This window comes from Acinonyx jubatus, chromosome A2 (genome assembly GCF_027475565.1).
Source record: "Acinonyx jubatus isolate Ajub_Pintada_27869175 chromosome A2, VMU_Ajub_asm_v1.0, whole genome shotgun sequence".
Classification (NCBI taxonomy): Eukaryota; Metazoa; Chordata; class Mammalia; order Carnivora; family Felidae; genus Acinonyx; species Acinonyx jubatus.
The window spans coordinates 60,322,076-60,344,556 of NC_069383.1; the positions used below are offsets into that span (position 1 = coordinate 60,322,076).

The 22,481-nt window shown below is 35.3% G+C and overlaps 1 pseudogene; it reads left to right on the forward strand.

Annotated features, from left to right (window-relative positions):
- Nucleotides 1–216: 216 nt before the first annotated feature.
- LOC128314781 (tubulin alpha-1A chain-like) lies at nucleotides 217–9,124 on the forward strand (annotated as a pseudogene).
- Nucleotides 9,125–22,481: the final 13,357 nt, after the last annotated feature.

Here is a 22,481-nt window from a genome sequence, read left to right on the forward strand (position 1 = left end):
TGATAATTGCTTGTATTTCTGAGGGATTGGTTGTAATAATTCCATTTTCATTCATGATTTTATCTATTTGGGTCATCTCCCTTTTTTTTTTTTTTTTTGAGAAGCCTGGCTAGAGGTTTATCAACTTTGTTTATTTAAAAAAAAACAAAAAAAACAACTCTTGGTTTCATTGATCTGCTCTACAGTTTTTTTAGATTCTATATTGTTTATTTCTGCTCTGATCTTTATTATTTCTCTTCTTCTGCTGGGTTGGGAGGTGTCTTTGCTGTTCTGCTTCTAGTTGTTTTAGGTGTGCTGTTAGATTTTGTATTTGGGATTTTTCTTGTTTCTTGAGATAGGCCTGGATTGCAATGTATTTTCCTCTCAGGACTGCCTTCGCTGCAACCCAAAGCATTTGGATTGTTGTATTTTCATTTTCATTTGTTTCCATATATTTTTTAATTTCTTCTCTAATTGCCTGGTTGACCCATTCATTCTTTAATAGGGTGTTCTTTAACCTCCATGCTTTTGGAGGTTTTCCAGACTTTTCCTGTGGTTGATTTCAAGCTTCATAGCATTTGGTCTGAAAGTATGCATGGTATGTTCTCAATTCTTGTATACTTATGAAGGGTTGTTTTGTGACCCAGTATGTGATCTATCTTTGAGAATGTTCCATGTGCACTGAAGAAGAAAGTATATTCTGTTGCTTTGGGATGCAGAGTTCTAAATATATCTGTCAAGTCCATCTGATCCAATTTTTCATTCAGGGCCCTTGTTTCTTTATTGGTCCTGTGTCTAGATGATCTATCCATTGTTGTAAGTGGAGTATTAAAGTCCCCTGCAATTACCACATTCTTATCAATAAGGTTGCTTATGTTTGTGAGTAATTGTTTTATGTATTTGGGGGCTCCCATATTCAGCACATAGACATTTATAATTGTTAGCTCTTCCTGATGGATAGACCCTGTAATTATTATATAATGCCCTTCTTCATCTCCTGTTACAGCCTTTAACTTAAAGTCTAGTTTGTCTGATATAAGCATGGCTACTCCAGCTTTCTTTTGGCTTCCAGTAGCATGATAGATAGTTCTCTATCCCCTCACTTTCAATCTGAAGGTGTCCTCAGGTCTAAAATGAGTCTCCTGTAGACAGCAAATAGATGGGTCTTGTTTTTTTATCCATTCTGATACCCTATGCCTTTTGGTTGGCGCATTTAGTCCATTTACATTCAGTGTTATTATAGAAAGATATGGGTTTAGAGTCATTGTGATGTCTGTAGGTTTCATGCTTGTAGCGATGTCTCTTGTACTTTGTCTCACAGGCTACCCCTTAAGATCTCTTGTAGGGTTGGTTTAGTGGTGACGAATTCCTTCAGTTTTTGTTTGTTTGGGAAGACCTTTATCTCTCCTTGTATTCTAAATGACAGACTTGCTGGATAGAGGATTCTCGGCTGCATATTTTTTCTGTTCATCACATTGAAGATTTCCTGCCATTCCTTTCTGGCCTGCCAAGTTTCAGGAGATAGATCCATCATTAGTCTTACCAGTCTCCCTTTATATGTTACAGCATGTTTATTCCTAGCTGCTTTCAGAATTTTCTCTTCATCCCTGTATTTTGCCAGTTGGACTATGATATGTCATGCAGAAGATCGATTCAAGTTACGTCTGAAGGGAGATCTCTGTGCCTCTTGGATTTCAATGCCTTTTTCCTTCCCCAGATCAGGGAAGTTCTCAGCTATGATTTCTTCAAGTACACCTTCAGCACCGTTCTCTCTCTCTTCCTCCTCTGGAATCCCTATTATATGTATATTATTGCGTTTCATCATATCACTTAGTTCTCTAATTCTCCCCTCATACTCCTCGATTTATCTTTTTCTCATATTCCTCTTTTTCCATAATTTTATCTTCTAGTTCACCTGTTCTCTCCTCTGCCTCTTCAATCCGAGCTGTGGTCGCCGCCATTTTATTTTGCAGCTCATATATAGCCTTTTTTAGCTCCTCCTGACTGTTTCTTAGTCCCTTGATCTCTGTAGCAATAGATTCTCTGCTGTCCTCTGTACTTTTTTCGAGCCCAGCGATTATTTTTATGACTATTATTTTAAATTCATTTTCTCTTATATTGCTTAAATCGTTTTTGATCAGTTCGTTAGCTGTTGCTACTTCCTGGAGTTTCTTTTGAGGAGAATTCTTCCATTTCATCATTTTGGATAGTCCCTGGAGTGGCGCGGAACTGCAGGGCTCTTCCCCTGTGCTGTCTGAAGTAACTTGTGTTGGTGGGCAGGGCTGCAGTCAGACCTCCCCACTTGCATTCGGTGCTCAGATTTTTGGAGAACCAGTCTCTTCTGATCCGGCCGGTGTTAAATAAATCTCCAATCCACCAAGATCTCCGAGTGCTTCTTGGTTTTTCTGCCAGCGTTCCAGCCTGGTTCTCTAACAGTCTGGGACAGGGGTGGAATTTCCTCTGAGGAAACCCCTTTCCTTTCTCAGTCCAGATGCTTGGATCTTTCAGGTTGAGCCATCTAGAGGCTGGGAAGCCCAAGACGAAGATGCTATCCAATTTGGTTCCCCATGAGGCTTCTCTTCTTGGCTTGCAGATAGATGGCTGCCTTCACACTACATCCTCCAGAGAATATCCTGAAAATATTCATGTCTCAGCCCCTCTTCACTAACATCCTGGTTGAAGCCACAGCTCATGAACTCAGGTTTGACTGACTCCATCACCCAAGCAGAAACCCTGTGAGTCGGTGGAGGGCTCAGCTGTGGTTAGCCACCTCTCCTTGGAACCCTGCCGCCTGGAGGAATCTTTAATGTTTTCATTTTTTGAGAGAGGGTGAGAGAAAGAGAGAGAGCGCAAGTGGGGGAAGGGCAGAGAGAGAAGGGGCAGAGGATCTGAAGCAGGCTCTCTGCTGGCAGCAGCAAGCCTGATATAGGACTCGAACTCACGAACACAAGATCGTGACCTAAGTTGAAGTCAGACGCTTAACCGCCTTGCCACCAAGGTGCCCCGAGGTAAATTTATATTCATAAAACCATTCCATTTTGGAGAAGAAGGGAAGGTTTACAAACTGTTTTGCTTTCCTTACAGTTCAGACTATTTCATACACATTTAAGTTTTTATATCTGGACCAAGCTTGTAGGTGCATGTACATATTTTTAAAGCACTTCTCCATATTCCCCTCCCCATTTCATCAAACGAATATTAAGGTTTGAAAAAAGAATAATTGTTCATAAATATTAATGGAACAATGGGAATTATATCTTATAGCTGCAGATAGACAATGATATATATGATACAGCAATGAAAGAAAATATGAAGTCTTTTTAAAAGGCTCAATTGGAAAAAGTAGGTCCTTAGAAACATTGCTAAAATTACTCAAAATTCTGATGTTGTCAACACCTCTTTCTTTTATACATGAGCCTAGCATTTTTGCCCTAAGAGAAAATATCTAAGAGCCAATGGTCTTCTAAAAGTCTATCAAATTTCATGAAAATTACTTTAATCCTCTTCATAAATACCTTGTGTGAATTTATATCCAAATAAAATAGTCTTCTTCAACAACATGGAAAACATAATTTATATTATTAGAATAATAACAATTTTAAATGGACTGGTTTTATTTTCTGAATTTTTCAAATCAACTTGCTAACCCTTTGTGTATGTCTTGTACATTACAATACAGATTACTTCTTTGTAATGTTATTGTGAGGAGACACTTTTCTCATTTATATTTACTTTTAAAAATTGTAATGTTCCAACAACAAAGCAAAAAGGCAACCTACTAAATGGGAGAAGATATTTTCAAATGATATATATGATAAAGTGTTAATTTCCAAAATACATAAAGAAATTATATAACTCAATACTTGAAAAATCCAATTAAAAATGGGCAAAGGACCTGAATAGCCCCTTTTTTTCCCCAAAGAAGACCTATAGATGGCCAATGGATATATGAAAAGATGCTCAAAAAATAAAGATACTCAACATCACTGATCATCAGGGAAATGCAAATCAAAACCACAACTAGATATGATCTCACACCATTCAGAATGACTAGTGTCAAAAAGACAAGAAATAAATGTGGGCAAGGATATGGAAAAGAAGGAGCCCTCATACACTGTTGATGGGGATGTAAGTTGGTAAAGCCAGTGTGGAAAGAAGTATGGAGATGCCTTAAAAAAAATCAAAACAAATATCATATGATGCAATAATTCCCGTAATGGGTATTGGCAGAGGACCTGAACAGATAGGTTTTTCCATAGACATACAGATGGCCAGTGTCTCTAATCATCAGGGGAATGCAAATAAAACCCACAATGAGACATTACTTCACATCCATCAGAATGACTAGTATCAAATAATAAGTGTTGATGAATATGTGGAGAAAAGGGAATCTTTGAGTACTGGTGGTGAGGTCAATTGGTGCAATCACTGTGGAAAACAGTATGGAGGTTTCTCAAAATTTAAAAACAGAAATACCATGTGATCCAATAGTTCCACTACTGGGTATTTACCCAAAGAAAATGAAAACCACCAATGCAAAAAGATGTATGCACTTCTATGTTTATTGTGGCATTATTTATAATAGCAAAGATACAGAAGGAACCCAATCTATCAGGAGATGAATGGATAAAGATGTGGTGTGTATGTGTATACACACACACATACACACACACACATACACACGATGGAATATTACTCAGCTATAAAAAAACAATGAGATCTTGCCATTTGTGACTATATAGATTGAACTAGAGGGTATTTTGGTAAGTGAAATAAGTCAGACTGATGAAGACAAATACCATATGATTGTATATGGAACTCAAGGAACAAAACAAATAGCAGCAGGGGGGAAAGAGAGGAAACCAAGAAACAGACTCAACTATAGAGAATAAACTGATGGTTACCAGGGAGGAAGTGGGGGGAATGGGTTTAATAGGCGATAAGGATTAAAGAGGGCACTTGTAATGAGTACCAGGTGTTGTATATAAATAATGAATCACAAAATTCTACACCTGAAACTAACATTACACTGTACATTAACTAACTGATATTTAAATAAAAACTTGGAAAGAAAAAAATAGTAATAATAAAAATTAAAATAAAATTGAAAAAAAAATGGTGGTTGCCAGAGGGGAGATGTATAGAAGATAGGTGAAATAGGTGAAGGAGATTAAGTAGTACAAACTTCAAGTTATAAAATAAATAAGTCACAGAGACAAAAAGCACAGCACATGGAATATAGTTAATAATATTGTAAAAGAACGTATAGTTGCTATTTTATCAAAGTAATATATATAATTAAGTGCCTTACATCTATTAGTTCATTCACCATCTTTCATGCATCTTTTATCAGCTCTTTATTTTTTTTAAATTTTTTAATGGTTTTATTTTTGAGAGGGAGAGAGCAGGGGAGGGGCAGAGAGAGGGAGACAGAGGATCCAAGGCAGGCTCTGTGCTGATAGCAGAGAGCCTGCTTCGAGGCTTGAACTCAGGAACCATGAGATCATGAGCTGAGCTGAAGAGGGATGCTTAACTGGCTGAGCCACCCAGGCACCACTTTCATGCCTCTTTTAGATAGTTACCTCTATTATCTCTATTTTAAGAAGAAAAAAAAATTCAGACACATGGAAGTTTATTTAGTTACAGTTAGTAAATGGGTAAGTTCTGGTTATACATAGGCCTTTTAAATATAGAACCTGTGGCAGGTTCTCCTACACCAACCGCCTAAAAGCTGTGCTGGGATAAGTAACAATCTCTCTTCTTCCTCTGCGCCATCTGCTTAATGGAGCAGCAGACGTAAAGCAACAACCATGTGTGAGTACATCTCCAACCACATTGGCCAGGCTGATGTACAGATCGGCAATGCCTGCTGGGAGCTTTATTGCCTGGAAAACAACTTATGTTAACCTGAATAGGCTGATAAGCCAAACAGTGTCCTCCATCACTGCTTCTCTCAGATCAGATTTGATGGGCTCTGAATGTTGATATAACAGAATTCTAAACTAATCTGGTGCCCTATCCCCATATCCACTTCTCTCTGGCCACATATGCCCCTGCCTTCTCTCCTGAGAAAGCCTACTGTGAACAGCTTTCTGTAGCAAAGATCACCAGTGAGTGCTTTGGGCCAGCCAAGTAAACGGTGAAATATGACCCTTGCCATGGTAATTACATGGCTTGCTGCCTATTGTATCATGGCATCATGGTTCCCAAATATGTCGGTGCTGCCATGGCCATCATTAAGACCAAACATACCATCCAGTTTGTAGACTGGAGCTCCAGTGGCTTCAAAGTTGGTATTAATTACCACCCTTCCCCTATGGTACTGGTAGAGACCTGGCCAAAGTACAGTGAGATTGTGGATGCTGAACAATCGCAGTCATTGCAGAGGACTGGGTTCACCTGGACCACAAGTTTGACAAAATGTGCGCCTAGCATGCCTTTGTTCCCTGGTATGTGGGTGAGATCATGGAGGAAGGAAAGTTTTCTAAGACCCATGAGGGTGTAGCTGCCCTTAAGAAGGATATGAAGAGGCTAGTGTGGATTCTGTTGAAGGAGAGGATGAGGAAGAAAGAGAGGAAAACTGAAGTTAAAAATGTCACAAAGGTACTGTTTTTACCTGGAAGCTTATTCTGTTTTAAACATTGAAAAGTTGTGATCTGATTATTTAATTTGTATGTAGCAGTGTATGGTCTCATATAGAATTACTGACCTGTACTTTAAAATACAACAGTTGTTACAGACCTAAGCTGTCTCCATTTCTCTGATGGGTTTGAATAAAGTTTTCTCTGTCTTGAAAGAAAGAGAGAGAGAGATGAAAGGGAGGGAGGGAAGAAAGGAAGGAAGGAAGGTAGGAAGGAAGGAAAGAAGGAAGGAAGGAAGGAAGGAAGGAAGGAAGGAAGGAAGGAAGGAAGGAAGGAAGGAAGGAAGGACTTGCTTTGGTGTAATTGACCAATTCTTTCTTGGTTTTAAATATCCAGTGGTTCTATAAAGCTGATGATAAAAATGCCTTTTTTTGCCATCACTAGTTACTACTTTGCTTATACCTCCATCTTCCTCTTTCTTAAAAAGAAAACTATCTCTGCATCTGTAATATAACTTATAGAGCTATTTCTGGAGATTTCACTGTTGGGCATTACTTATTGACTCCTAGAAGAGGAGGATTTCACTCATACAATTCTTCCTCCCTTTGTGACTCCACATCTATAGCCATTCTTCTAAAATACTAATACCCAGTTTCCTGGTTAACTCAAACTTCATTGTTTACATTTTTATGGTTTTTCAGATATTGCTGTCAGTTGGGCCATTGTCAGAACTTTCACACTTCATTTCTGTACTAAACACACTAACACTTCATTGCTTGTATGAGTTTTTCTTTATCCTGGAGTTACCTCATTCTCTTCAATTGCTTTTTTCCCCCTATTATTTATCAGTAACTCAAGCACCCAAATGTCCTGACAGAACTGTACAATTATTTTCAATATGGACAGATACTCCATATGCATCTATAAGTTTCATTATTTCTCCCTTGATATATCCGGCCTAGACCTCTTTGTCCCCTGCTCCCATCTGGCCCATTTATTCACAAAGCCTACTGTACATACGGCTTTGGAAAATTACCATTTTTTTCACCATCCTGGGAATTATCTTCCCCTATCTGTCAGATCCTCTTTATCTCATGTCTTCTCTTTTTAGTGTTTATTCTCTAATTTTGATGGAGTATATTCTCAAAGATCTCAGAAGTGAAAGATTTAAAGTCAAGCATGACTTGACTTTATACTGAATATATAGAGTAGAATTATTTTATCAGCTCTTTAGTTTCCTAAGTTGATCTTGAGGAATAAGATGCAAAATATTTTATGCATCCTTTTTTCTTCTCTGAAAGTTTCTAGGATCTGAATGTAGGTCTCAAGTGTTACTGTGATCATGTCTGGCCTGCTGTGATGGGTTTCTTCCTGTGTTATACAAAGTAATCAGTGAACCTGTGCAGTTTGGAAAACCATCTCCTTCAGGTCTGAGAAATTTTTTTCTCCCAGTATCTTTCTTTATTATCTCTTAATGGAACTCTTAATTGCTGGCTAAAACATTTTTATTATGAAATATTTATCTTTATCAAGGGTCAGTGCACATTTTCTGCAAAGGGCCAGATATTAAATATCTTAGGGTTTGGCAGACCATAGAGTACTTGACTCTACTCTACACAACTACTCATTTCTGTTCATAAAAGTTTTCATAGATTATACCTAAATGAATGGGCGTGGTTGTGTTCCATTAAAACTTCACTTACAAAAATGATAGTGGACTGATTTGGTTAGCAGGTGGTAGTTTGCCAAACCTAATCATGATCCACATCTACTTTACTGAAATCAGTCATTAATTTTTATTGTATTCCAAATCATTGCTTTGGATTTCTACACAGAATAACTCAGATACATTATTTGCACCAACAAAAAAACAAAAAATTTAGTTTCTTCCTTCCCATTGGTAACACACAGTTTTTATTCATTTATTTATTTGCCAGATGTTTCAAATGACTAAATAATACTATTGGCTAAAACCTTCTGATTTTAACGTGAACAAATCTATTACCATATTAGCTCGTAGTTTAAGGGGATTTCTTTTTTTTTTTTTTATTATTTCTAAATAACTTAATTAGGGACAGTGTGATTGAATTCCCTAATGACAATATGATTGAAATTCCCAAATGGTAATTGTGAATAGTTTTTCCAGTTGCCTGGGACATAATGTAGTGATTTTATGATAATAATTATTTAATTGACAGGCTAAATCTCGTTCTTCATGATGTTTGATTTAAGTTGCTTAGAATTTATTTACAATTTTATTTAGATTTAAGATTTATATTTATTACTATATAATCTTTTTATTTATAAACTTGGGTGTATATATATGTGTAATTTTTGAGATATATAGGTATGTGCATATAAACTTATATTATTGATAGACTGAATATGTGCCCTGTGCATATGGAGCCTGTAGGAAAAAAAAAATACTAGTTCTATTCAATCTCGGTGACCAATAATGGATATTGGCTTACCAAATTACTTTTTTTGTTTTGTCAGCTCTTCTCAAGAAGCATTTGAATTCAAAGTTTACAAAGAGAGTGAAATTCAGTAACACAAAAGTAGACTGAAAAGTTCTTGGGGCTTGAACCCAAGAACTGTGAGATCATGACCTGAGCCGAAACCAGATGCTTAACCAACTGAGACACCCAGGCGCCCCATCAAAGGAACCTCAAAATGCATGCACAGATCAGAAGCATTTGAGTGGCTCAGTTGGTTAATTGTCTGACTTTAGCTCAGGTCATGATCTCCCGTTGAAAGATATCACACTTAAGTTACTTTATCCTAGAGCTTTATTTGGACATAAGTTTTGAATTTTTCAGCATTTTTAATAGTTTTTGGTTTATTCATATTTTCTCTTTCTTAAATCAGTGTTATATTTTGAATGTTTAGAAAGATCATTAACCTATTACAATTTCAAATTCATTAGCCTGTATGTAGACATAGTATTTTGTTAAGATATTCTGAATCTCCTTTACATAATGTTGGAAATGTTCAACCATATACTCTTTTAAGTGTTGTAAGACTTGGAAATTGAGAATGACCGTGGTTTTTATTGTCTCTGATAGTTAAAATATTCAGTCACCTGGAAACATTGGAAAACTCTTTTGAAGATTACCTGCTCCGATTACCTCAAACTTGAGGGTGGTTTCTCAGTTGTTTCCTTGCAGATATAAATAGCACTTTGATACAAACCCAGACAGATATTATTTAATTGGCAAAAGTACAAAGGCAATTATAGCATAAATTCACCTTGAAGACTCTTAGAGAATTCTGATGTTCCTCAACAATTTAGACATGTTTGGCAAAGTGAGCTAGGAGAGCCTTGATTTTGTTTTGTTTTGTTTTGTTTTGTTTCCATGTATATTTCTGTTTCTGAATTTTCAGCACATATGGCCATAAGAATAAAGGAAACTGATTAAATAGAAACAATACGTTTCATTGCATTGTCATTCTCATACTCTTCCACATTTACAAACACATATGTAAACTACATTTTAGCATATTCCTTTTGAAAACCACTTTTGAGTATAATTAAAATTTACTTTTGCTTTATTATATACTTGTATTAATTTCCCCTTTCTTTTCTTAAATGGTAATCAGTTGTTTGATTTAAATTGTGCATAAGAGAAATAAGCCTCTGTAATGCTATTTCTATATTATACATAAATAATAACTGAATTTCAAAGGAGCAAAACGTTTCACGAAAAATTTTGGGACCTAGAAGATTATATGGCCTTTTTCCCCCCACGGGAGAATATTAATTATTAGATTCTCAAAGAAGAGTGACTCATGAAAAATTTTAGAATCACTGAATAACTTTGTGAGACTTTGGTAATGTCCATATTGCTTAAATATTTCAGCTTATTTTGCTGTCTAGTCAATATTAGCTAACACTTTTGAGTAAATGGAAGTACTGTTAGTAGTAATTATTGCATTATTTTTTAATTAATAGAAATGTCTCTGGCTTTCACTATTTAGCATGATTTTATCATGATTACAAATTATATTAAGTAACATTCTTGTATTATATTTTACTAAGAGTTTTGTGTGTTCTGTAATCAGGAATGGATGGTGATTTCTATTATAAAAATTTGACAGTTCTCTAATTCATGATTTTTTTCCTCCTTTGAACTATGTAAAGACTGAATCATATTCATAGATTTCCCAACAAACATTCTTAAATTTCTAGGATAAAAAAATACAAAAGTCATCTTAAAGCAACCATAAAAAATGTTTTCATCAATGATATATAGCATCAGCAAAGGATTAGCTTTTATGCCTTTTTACATCACTCATAGTATAAAACAAACCAACCACCCACTGGCTAAATTGATCAAGAGAAAACAGAAGAGGTCATAAATATTCAAAATAAGAAATATAACAAGGAGGAATAACCATTGAAACATAAGAAATTTAAAGAGACTCCTTCAGAAATGTCTATGCAAACAGACTTGAAAACCTAGATGAAATGGATAATTTCCCAGAGAAGGGCAGATTAACCCCAATAGAGTTAGACAGCTTTATCCAATTTCCTAATAAGGAAAATTATGGAGGAACCGCCCTGGAAGCACCAGTGTCATATGACATCATAGAGGAATTCTACCAAACCTTCAATAAACAAATAGTCTCATTGTTCCATAAATCATTTTAAAGCAATGAAACTGAGGGAACACTCAAATTCCTTTAAGAAAGGAAGTGTACACCAATAACATAGGATCTTCCTTCTGTCTTCCCACAGTTTTCCGTCATTTGCCTTTGTTGCCATAAACTTGTTGATGCAGTGGCAGTGACATGTTAGTGTGGAAGATCATATATTGCTAGTTGGTAGGTTATTTTTCTCTTTTACTCAAAGTCTCAGCATTCTCTGTGATCACATTATAATGAGGGTGTAGTTTGTGTAGAATGTAATTTTCTATTCTTACTGTATTGCTTGGTGATTTATTAGTAGATAGAGGTACATTGACTAGATTTGGGCTCATTTTCATTAGGTATATCATGTTATTGTTCCATTGTTGGCGTGTGTTTTTAATCCTTATGTCTTTTTTTTTTTTTATTTTTTTTTTCAACGTTTTTTTAATTTATTTTTGGGACAGAGAGAGACAGAGCATGAACGGGGGAGGGGCAGAGAGAGAGGGAGACACAGAATCAGAAACAGGCTCCAGGCTCCGAGCCATCAGCCCAGAGCCTGACGTGGGGCTCGAACTCACGGACCGCGAGATTGTGAACTGGCTGAAGTCGGACGCTTAACCGACTGCGCCACCCAGGCGCCCCTAGTCCTTATGTCTTTTTAATACACATACGTGCTTAGGTATAATGAGACTTCTTTTCTCATTTACTCCTTTTCACTTTGAATGCTACTTTGCTTCATATTTATCATTCATCATCTTTATTTTTCATGATTTTCTTATATAGCTTTTTCTCTCCTTTTATTTTTAGGCTTTCTAGATCAGCATACCTATTTCATAAAGTTTGATGAGGATTAAATGATTATATCTATCTATATCTATATCTATATCTATATCTATATCTATATCTATCTCTATATCTGTAACTCACTTAAAATAGTAACTAACACAGGGGCACCTGAGTGGCTAAGTTGCTTAAGGGTCTGCCTTTGGCTCAGGTCATGATCCCATGGTTTGTGAGTTCCAGCCCCACATCAGCCTCTCTGCTGTGGGCGCAGACCTGCTTCAGATCCTCTGTCGCCTTCTCTCTCTGCCCCTCCCCTGCTTGTTTGTGTGTGCTCTCTCCCTCAAAAAAAAAAAAAAAAGTAATTAACACATAATAAGTACTTGATGTTATTATTTTGCTTCCAGTAAACAAAAAACTAATTAGGTTTTAAAAGCCCTGTGTGAGATTTTTGAATTTTGTTATGGACATATCTGGACATATCTCATGCATGATGGGTGCCAGGACCCACTTGACTCCTGGTCTTTTAGCTGCTTGCTCTGCTACTGCTACCATGGCAACTAACTCCATGGGATCATGTCGTTCTGCCTGTCTGAGGCTGACACCGAGAGGCTTATGATTCCCCCACCACTTCCAGATAAAATACCACACCACCTGGCAAGAAATGGACTTCCCCAATGGTTGTCAAAGGACCACATAATACAAGTTGAAAGTCAAGGATAGTAGCTTCCCATGTTGTGAAATTTGACTAGCAGGAGTTGGGGACAGAAATACAAAGAAGAAAATATACCTTTTCCATGCTTCCCAATGTAATTTTCTGAAAGACAGTGTTTGCAAAGCTTGCTTAGAACTTTACAGCTTGGCTGAGCTAATGGACATGTGCCTTTATGAAACAGTGGCTCTTCATGTAATTGTCTTATGCTTTTTGAACCTCCTTGCATCCTGTCCTAATTGTATGATTTATGTTGCATGATGAATTCCTGAAACACCCATGACTTAGTACCATAATGACATGCAGCTCATAGATGGCAGTTTAGACTCATACTTATTCATTGCATGGTCAGATTATCTCCTTCTAGAAAAGGTCATGTACTGAGGGATGTTTTTTTCCAAGTCAAATCTTTTCTCTATAACGATGGGCATGTTTTTGTTCCACTGTGTGATAATCTGTAGACCGTGTGTGATGTTTTATGTCATATCAAGGAATATCAGTGTGTGGATATCTTATGACAGAAGAAAATTCACTTGAATTCTACATTGAAGCTTTACTGCTGGCCTTAATGTATAAAGGCAAACTGCTTTTGGCCTCCTCATCATATTTCTCAAAGAAAACTTTTTTGCCAACTCAATTTCTGTGTACTAATTGCTGGTGACTATGCTTATATGAGTCATTCCATATCACGTATGGCATTTTCAAGTGACATTACCATTTTGATAAGATTACGGTAGATCTTCATTATCTACATGATTTATAAGGTATTAGCCACAGGCCATGTTAGTGAATGGAAGGGGATGGAAGGGTAACTATCACTCTGAATTCTTCAATTGTTAAAAAAAAAAAAAAGGTTATTTATTTATTTTTGAGAGAGAGAAGAAGAGGGCAGAGAGAAAGGGAGACCGAAAATCCCAAGCAGGCACTGTCAGCATAGAGCCAGATGTGGGGCTCCAATTCATGAAGTGTGAGATCATGACCTGAGCCAAAATCAAGAGTTGGACACTTAACCGACTGAGCCACTCAGGTGCCCTTTCTTCAGTCTTTTTATGCAGGTGCACTACTAATTGATATGTTATATATTGATATATTTTATAAGTAAAACCAAATACAGGCACGTCACAACAGATTTTTACTTTAATTGTGAATGATAGTTATTTGGAAAAAAATCCTGTGACTTAAGAAGTTTGTCATATAGTTATCTCTGAAATAGTAAGAGTTATAAACAAATTGTTTTATACATTAATTTTTTGTAAGTATAATTCTTTTCAAAACATTTCATGTTTATTCTCTTGAAAGTGTTCAGAAGATAAGCTTTCATTTTTTTAAACCCTTGTCGAGTATAATATTTATCAGCAAATAACATATTCAAGTGTCGAACTTAGTGAGTATTCGCAAAATTAAATACACACAATGATGTGATTGGCACCCAGGTCAAGAGATGGAGCATTACCAGAATACCAGAAATATCCCTTAGCTACCTCAATACACTTAGTACTACCCCCATAAGGGTAATTGCTATCTGACTTCTAAGAGCTTAGATTAACTCTGCCTTCTTTTGTTATCAATATAAATAGAATCATACATTATGTACACTTTTATATCTGCCTTTTTTGTCTCAGATTTTACTTCTTAAACTTATCAGTCTGTTGCATATAATTGCAGATCATTTGTTCATTTTATTTAGTATCCCATTGTAAGGATATTTCATTTCAGTCTTCTAGTGATTTATAAGCGACAATAAGGAGTTGAATACCTTTTCAAATATTTATTGGCTTTTTAAATAGCTGGCATCTTCTGTGAAATGTGCAAATTTTTTTTGCATATTCTTCTCTTGGATTTTCTGTCTTTTATAATAATTTTATTTTGGATATCATTTCTTTCTTGGATGTGTATACTGCCAATATTTACCCTATGGTTTGCTTTTGTCCTCTATTATTGTTGTATTTTGCCAAATATTAAGATGGTAATAAAAGTTTGATTAAGAGAGGAGCCCTAAAAATAATAATTACATGTACTCCCTCCTCCCCTATTTATTTTCTCAAAGTTTTGATTTCATTCCTTGATATGAACATATACCTCTTATCAATTAATTATTTTAGGTTTATTTATTTACTTATTTATTTTGAGAGAGACAGAGAGAAAGAGCACGTGAGCTTGGGAGGGGTAGAGAAAGGGAGAGAGAGAGAGAGAGAGAGAATCCCAAGCAGCCCCCTCACTGTTAGTGCACAGCCCCACCCGGGGGCTCAAACTCACAAACTGTGAGATTGTGTCCTGCGCCGAAATCAAGAGTTGGATGCTTAACCAACTGAGCCACAAGGGCACCTCTTTACCAATTTCTTTTAAAAAGTTTTTCCAGCACTAAGTTTCCATTATCTGAATTATCAGACCAGACTGCTATGCTCAAGGAAGACTTATTTTCTTTTTTCCCATTAGGAAGACCATTTGAATACTAAGTACTTTTTTTTACCAAATGGTTAAAAGTTCAAGTGTATCCATTTTTATTAAACTGGCATATTGTTGATATTGTAATCACTAATGCCAACTAATTTCTAAATGTGAACACTTTTTGCATATTATTTCACATCTTAAATTTAGTCTTTCCAAGGGGTAATCAAATTATTTTAATTGTTTCTTCCCACTATTTTTAAATAGATGAGTTGTCAATTCTCTTTTTATTGGTAAATACATATACATATGTGCGTATCATGTAATAACACATATAACATACACATAATTTAAATAGTTATTTACTGAAAGAAAAGACACATGTTTCTGGCCTGAAGAATATTTAATTTCAGGGGTGAGTTTGACAGCATTTATTACTGTGATTTGTACAAGCATGTAGGAGTAACATAAAGGATGTTAAATTTCCTCTAAGCAAAGGCATTGATTTTAACACTCTTACTTCTATGCATACACATATAACTATGTTCCCCTTGACAAAATAAGCCAGAAAATTGTGGGAAGGGCCAACTAGAGCTATTTGTTATTAAATAGTTTAAAGCACCAACTTTTTTAAAGTAACGTTAAGAATAACCATTATTAAAGAAAATCATTTACTCATAAGTAGGAGTGAGAATAAAACAGAATAAGGGAAATAGTAATACCTGTATTATTATGATTTTGCAATCTTAAAATTCCTACAGTATTTCAAAATAGCCTAAGATTTTCTGCAGATTGCTGTGAAGTAGTTCTCCTTTGACTTCTTTTTTTAATGACTAAGTGATTTAAGAGTAAAAATAAGCATTTCTTTGAATTAATTTTCAGTTTCAATTCATTCCTTAGAAAACATCCTTTTCTGAGACAACATCCTTCTTTTTCTTCCTCTATTGTTTGAATTGGAAATTTTTAATTTAAAGCCAAATGTGTTCTCTAATGCATTAGTATCATATTTTCCCCCTATGTTTTTTAATTTTCTTAGATACAGATGATAAAGTCATTAAAGAATGGAGACATACTATATTTTTTTAGTATTGTCTGACGTTCAGCTACTTCTCTAAAATAAAGTAGTCCTTTCAAATAAAACTCTTATATAGCTGGAAGTAAATGGATTGCAGAAAATATACAACTTTTTATTGTCAAATTAATTCAAGTCAAATGGCCAAATGGAGCCAACAATCATCAAGAGAAAGGATGCAAAGTGAAGGGGGCAGAATTAGCTACAACTCATTATGCAACAAAGCAATGGCAACAAATGGGAAATTCTGTTAGGGAGCTCCCTCTGGAGGTGAGTTAGGGGACTTGCTATCCCTCTTTTTACAAGAGATTGCAACTGGGCTTCAGTCAGGTCATGGTGCTTTTGCGGGTGGGTGTTCCCTGATTTCCATGATATAGAAATGTCTGTAATAGTGTCCTGCCAAGAAGAGCAAAGGTTTAAAGGTCTAAATGATTATACCAATCTTGATATTTTTATACCTAAATATTTTTTGGACATTTCAATCTGGTTACAGGTGGCTTTATTCATTTGGTAAACGGAACAGCATATTTAAATTAATCTTAATTTAATACCTTCTTTCTTGAAAGTTCCAAACAAGACTTTCTGCATCTAAAGGTGTATTTCGGAAACTGTATCCCTTTAGAGATAGACTAAGCTTCTTGGTGACACTGACATCTTTCAAATATCAGAATGTATTTATACTTCCAAAAACAACATCAGTGTATTACAATCTCATCATTCAGCCCAGTCTACTTTTCTTTCCTAAGTCTATCCTTTGAAGATGGGATGCACAATTATTTTGTTTTTCTTCAAATTCTTAAGTGCTACATAAAGACCCTTCCATAAAAGCCTGCTGGGCCCAAAACTACATTTTTTTTTTAAATCTTTGAAACTTCTCTAATATTTGATACAGTTTGTGCAAACTACAAATATCAGCAAGGAAAAAAGGAATCACTGGAAAGAATTCTAAACTCCTCAAAAACACAAAGCAACCTGCAATACAGTGTCTTAGTCTAAAAATTGTATTCTCTTTATTTTAACTAACAAATAACTTTGTTGCCCCAGAAAATTCATATACAAAAAAGTTCTCTTCAGTCTTACACTCACATCCCCAACAGGAATGTGGCAAAGAATAAGGTTTCTTTTCCGTTTACTAAATCCATTCCCTGAAATAAAATTTTGATAAATCTGGGTTTAGCCATAGTTTTACTTTCTTTTCTGTCTCACCCAAAATAACATCAAAATAAATGGCAAAATTTCTTTCTAGGCAAATTTGGATTGATTTTATGCTACCAGTCTTCCATGGTAATATTATGGTATTTCGTAGGACAAGGGCATGTGATCCTTTCCTTTAAGAGAATTTCAGGGTATGGGTAGGAAAAGATGGGAAGAGTGGTGCTGAGTTTCTGTTTTTAGAAGTTAGACTGCCACTATCCGACAGACCTAGTTCACATAACTTAGGAAGAGGGCATGGCCAACAGCATCAGGGAGGGTAAAAATACTTACAATTAATGCAAGAGAATAGTTGTGCCTCTGAGCACATACCTGAGATTGCTTCTGTCCGCTATATCTTGGCTCTGTATCTTAAACTTTTCAGATATATTTTGGATAGACTTGATGCTCAATACTAAATAGCTGTGGCTGTTTTTAGATCTAAAAGAACAAAAAAAATGAATTTCCTTGCCTTAAAATGTTACAAGTGATAATTAAAGGTACCAATCTCAAATAGCTTAGCTGTATCAGGCACAAAAATAATGTTTCAATTCTTTGTAACGTTTTTCTGATAACAAAGTAATATCAATGTATACTCTTAAAAAATACAGAAATTAGAATGTCAAATTCACCTTCTCGAAAAAGTTTCTTAAATATAAAAACTTGACACACACACACACACACACACACACACACACACACACATATATATATATATATATATATATATATGGAATCGTATATATGGAATCAACATTTCAATGATTTCCTAATTCTTCAATGAAGGAACAAGTATCGGTGTTAAAGATGGTTGCCACTGCAACTAGGTGTTTTTAAGCATTTTTAAAAGCAAATGTTAGAATAAGAATTCCATTTTAGAGATAAAACTTGTTAATGTCTTATAGGACAATAAAATTAAATGGGGCTTATTTTCTCTCCTGGACAGAAGTCTACAAGTACTATGCCGCTTTATAGTTTCTTGACCTTTAGTCAAACAGCAAAAAGCAATGTCAAATAGAGGTATATTCTTCTAGAGAATTTAATAGCCCTTATCTGTGAAACCAGTGCTCCAATATCATATTGAAAGAACATCATGTGCTTTTTTTGCCTCTTTTCCAGATTTTGACATTTTTGTTAACAGTCCCCCCATTTTTATAAATAATCTCCAAAAAGCTTTCTTCATCACAAAGATTGAACACATTATGGTTGGATTGCTTGTTTGTATAGTTACAGGAAGAAGTATCGATTCACAGTCTGCACACAGTTTTGAACAACTACTGAGCATCTACCAACTAACCCTCGCTAGAAATTTTCATACAGACACTCAGTTTTGGGTTTTTACAAGCTCATATTATTTGTTCTTTTATACTCAGTCCAGGAAACCACGGCTGAGAAATTCTCTCCTATAAATTTGGGGAATTTCTACTGTATGAGGTATGTAATAACTGTTAAGGTCTCTGGTCTGTCAGGAAGGGCCTTCCTGAATGAAGAAGCTGTAAGTGTGTAACAAGTACATGGGACAGTTTACCTGAGAAGCCTCTGTTAGCATAGGCACCGTGTGGAAACTCGTTCCTTAAGAGTCCACTTGGCATACTCTGATCAAATTAATAGCATTCTCATTGCGACCCTTTAGGTATGCTCTTGGATTCACTGTTGATATCTCCAAATATATTTTAATAAGAAAACATTTTTATTTAACCTCTGCAAATAACTATATTTTCATTAAAAGTGCAGAAACTCAGTAGAAGTATTTGTTTCTGAAGCATGAGGGGTAAAAGAGACTAGTAAATTGACTTTTGACACAGATTAAGAGGAAGAGAATGAGTTTACTAATATACCCATCAGAAAATAGAACAATGAGATTAAATCCATAGTATTGCAAATAAATAACCACAATTAAATTTCCTCATTAGTTCTGTCCAAGGGATTAATTCTTTTACTGAGTCTTAGGTCATTTGTCGGTTTTTACATAAAACTTTCTACTTCTGGATTAAAAAACAAAAACAGGGGCACCTGGGTGGCTCAGTCAGTTAAGGACCTGACTCTTGATTTCAGTTCAGGTCATCATCTCACAGTTCATGAATTAGAGCCCCACATGGGCTCTGCACTGGCAGTGGGGAGCCTGCTTGAGATTCTCTCTTTCCCCTCTCTGCCCCTCCTCTGCTCTCTCTCTCTCTCAAAATAAAATAAATAAACTTTTTAAAAAATGTAAATAAATTAAAAAAGAAAGAAAACTGACAGATCACCTGATTGAGTCTCCTGGTACGATCTGGCAGCTGTCTACATGATGTCAACTATAAGCTTCAAACTCTGTAACTGCAAGTCGACTTTTTGAAGTTATCAAGAGTTATCAGTAGTTAAAAGCACCTGATATATTGCCTTCCATAAGCCTACCTTTCTTTGTTGAACACAAAAATTTATTCTATAGCCTATTAGACTTTAACAAGCATGAGAGAACAGCAAAAAACATCTGTTGATGATACTGAATGGCTGTGCTTAGTTTATCACAGAACCAATATCACTGTGGAGAGGAGTGAAGTTCTTTATTGGAGTACAGTGAATAACCCGTTCCTAAGAATTTTTTTCAGTGTTGTCTCTGAGAACATACTAAGGACAGCAAGGGCATTGACAAATCTTCAGGACCTTCAAATCCATTTTGCATACCGTAGAGTCTCTGATATATTTATATTATTCACTGTCAACTTGTATAAAATTATCCTTTAGTCTGAAATCTCTTCCCATGTATCTTTTATAACAGTGTTAAGTTAGATAAGAAATCTGAAGGATGTTAAATGAATCTATTATTTTCTCATATTTCTCTTTTGATAAGGTGAAAGAACAAGAGGACTTATGATTTCCAAAAACCCTGTGAAGAATTCTAATCTTTGAGTTTAGGTGTAAAAGCCATGCAGTTTTTTCCCCCCACTAAATTCACAGCCTGATTTAGAGGAAGGCAAAATAAAAAAAAATTAGTGAAGATTTGTTCACTTGATTAAAACCAAATCCTGGGTTCTTAAGAAAAAGTAATCAATGTGGCAATATAATATTTTAAATAATTCAAAGAGAAGAAACTTCAGCTCCTTTAGATACAGAAATAAATATCTTTTCATTGTTTAAAACTCAACCACATGATGAAGTCAAAACAAAGCACAGAAAATACGGAGTTCCTCTGACGAAGTATGAAACCTCAGCTGTTTGAGCATACACATTGTTTTAATACCTCTTGTTAACACATGACTAAATACTTGATTATTACCCTAATGAAAAACAAATTCAGTTTTCCATTAACATATGGCACTAGAAAATTCATAAGCTTATTTTAAAATATATTATTAATCAGGTCCTCAGTACTAAAATAATACCAAATTTTTAACATATTTATTTTCTTCTCTTTACATGAATTATTTGCAGGTAGTTCATTTCCAAGTTAAATAAAGTTAACGTCTCTCAAGTCCTCTAAAACTTGCTAAATACACTCAAGCATTTCCCTTTATGTGACTTCTGTACACTCTGAAGTGACCTGACACATTTATTTTAGGGCAAAACTACTATCTTATTTTCTCTTAAAATCAGAAGCTTAATGTACAGACTTGTTTTTGCAGGCCATTAACATTCCTACTATAAGTGCAAACACCAATATTAACTATGACTTTTTTAAAGCCATATTGATTTTGAGAGAGAGAGAGAAAGAGAGCATGAGCAGGAGAGGGGCAGAGGGAAAGAGAGAGACAGCTCTCTGCCTTTGCTGGCAGCACAGAGCCTGATACGAGGCTCCATCTCACAAACTGTGAGATCATGACCTGAGGCAAAATCAAGTCAGATGCTCAACCAAAAGAGACACTAGGCTCCCCTTAATTACAACTTTTAATCATAAAAACTCTATTGCAAGGAGAAAGCTGAGATGTAGTGATTGGCAGCTGACTGCCAATGCCAATCAGTTGACAGACCACAAAGTCTCATGAGCAAAACAGTGACCACCTACTAATACCCACATTCTTTTTATTCCTTTCTGAAGTGACTAAATAGAGATGTTGATTAATTTGATGCAAAGTATGGCCACTCTGTAACATACTAAAGTAATAACTAAAGGAATATATATATGGTATATATCTATATAGATATATATATGTATTTGATATATATCTATATATATGTATATATGTATATGATATATATATAGATATATACATAAATGTATATATAAATAGAAATGCATATATATGCATGTATATATACATGTATATATTAATTAAAGTTTAGTATTCACTGTTTCTTAATGTTTCACCAGGCACCTAAATATTAGTTATCAATTACTTGGTTTAATATTAGTCTGTGTCTTTAAGTTAAGCAAAGATATTGGCAGTTTTTTAAGTTCTCATGCCCAAATGTCACAGAACACTTATGAATTCTTAATTAATAATTAATACATCTAAATTCATAATATACTAGCATATTTAAGGTTTCAGAAGTTTAGTTGTTTTGTTCTCCTAGGTTCCCTAATTGTTGGATTCCCTAATATATATATAACATAAATCCTAAAACAAAAATTACATAAATCCCTGATTTATGTTACCCTTGTCAGTCTCTATAGACTAATTGAACAAAGCTTATTCAGTTGAGAGATGTTATAATTCAATGTATTGATATACTACAAAGGAAAGATTTTGAACTCACAACAGTATAGGTGTTTCCCAATCAAAACTACACAGATGCATAGACAGCTAGCAGGTTTAGCTCTGGGGCGCAGCCACAAATTTAAAATAAATACAGAAGGGGCACCTGGGTGGCTCTGTCAGTTAAGTGACCGAGTCTTGATTTGGCTTCAGGTCATGCTCTCATGGTCCGTGAGTTCGGGCCCTGCATCTGGCTCTGTGCTGATAGTGTCGAGTCTGCTTGGGATTCTCTTTCTCCCTCTCTCTCTGCTCCTCCCCTGCATGTGTGCGCTCTCTCTCCCTCTCTCTCTCTCTCTCTCTCTCTCTCTCTCTCTCACTCAAAATCAATAAATAAACATTAAAAAAATACAGAACAGCAACAAAGAAATCAGTATTGAGATCTTAAAGCGTTTTATTTTTTTTCCAGTGGGCAAGAAATGTTTTCTTCACTGAGTTAAGCTCACAAATAGAAAAGGCACACAAAATAAAGAACTAAA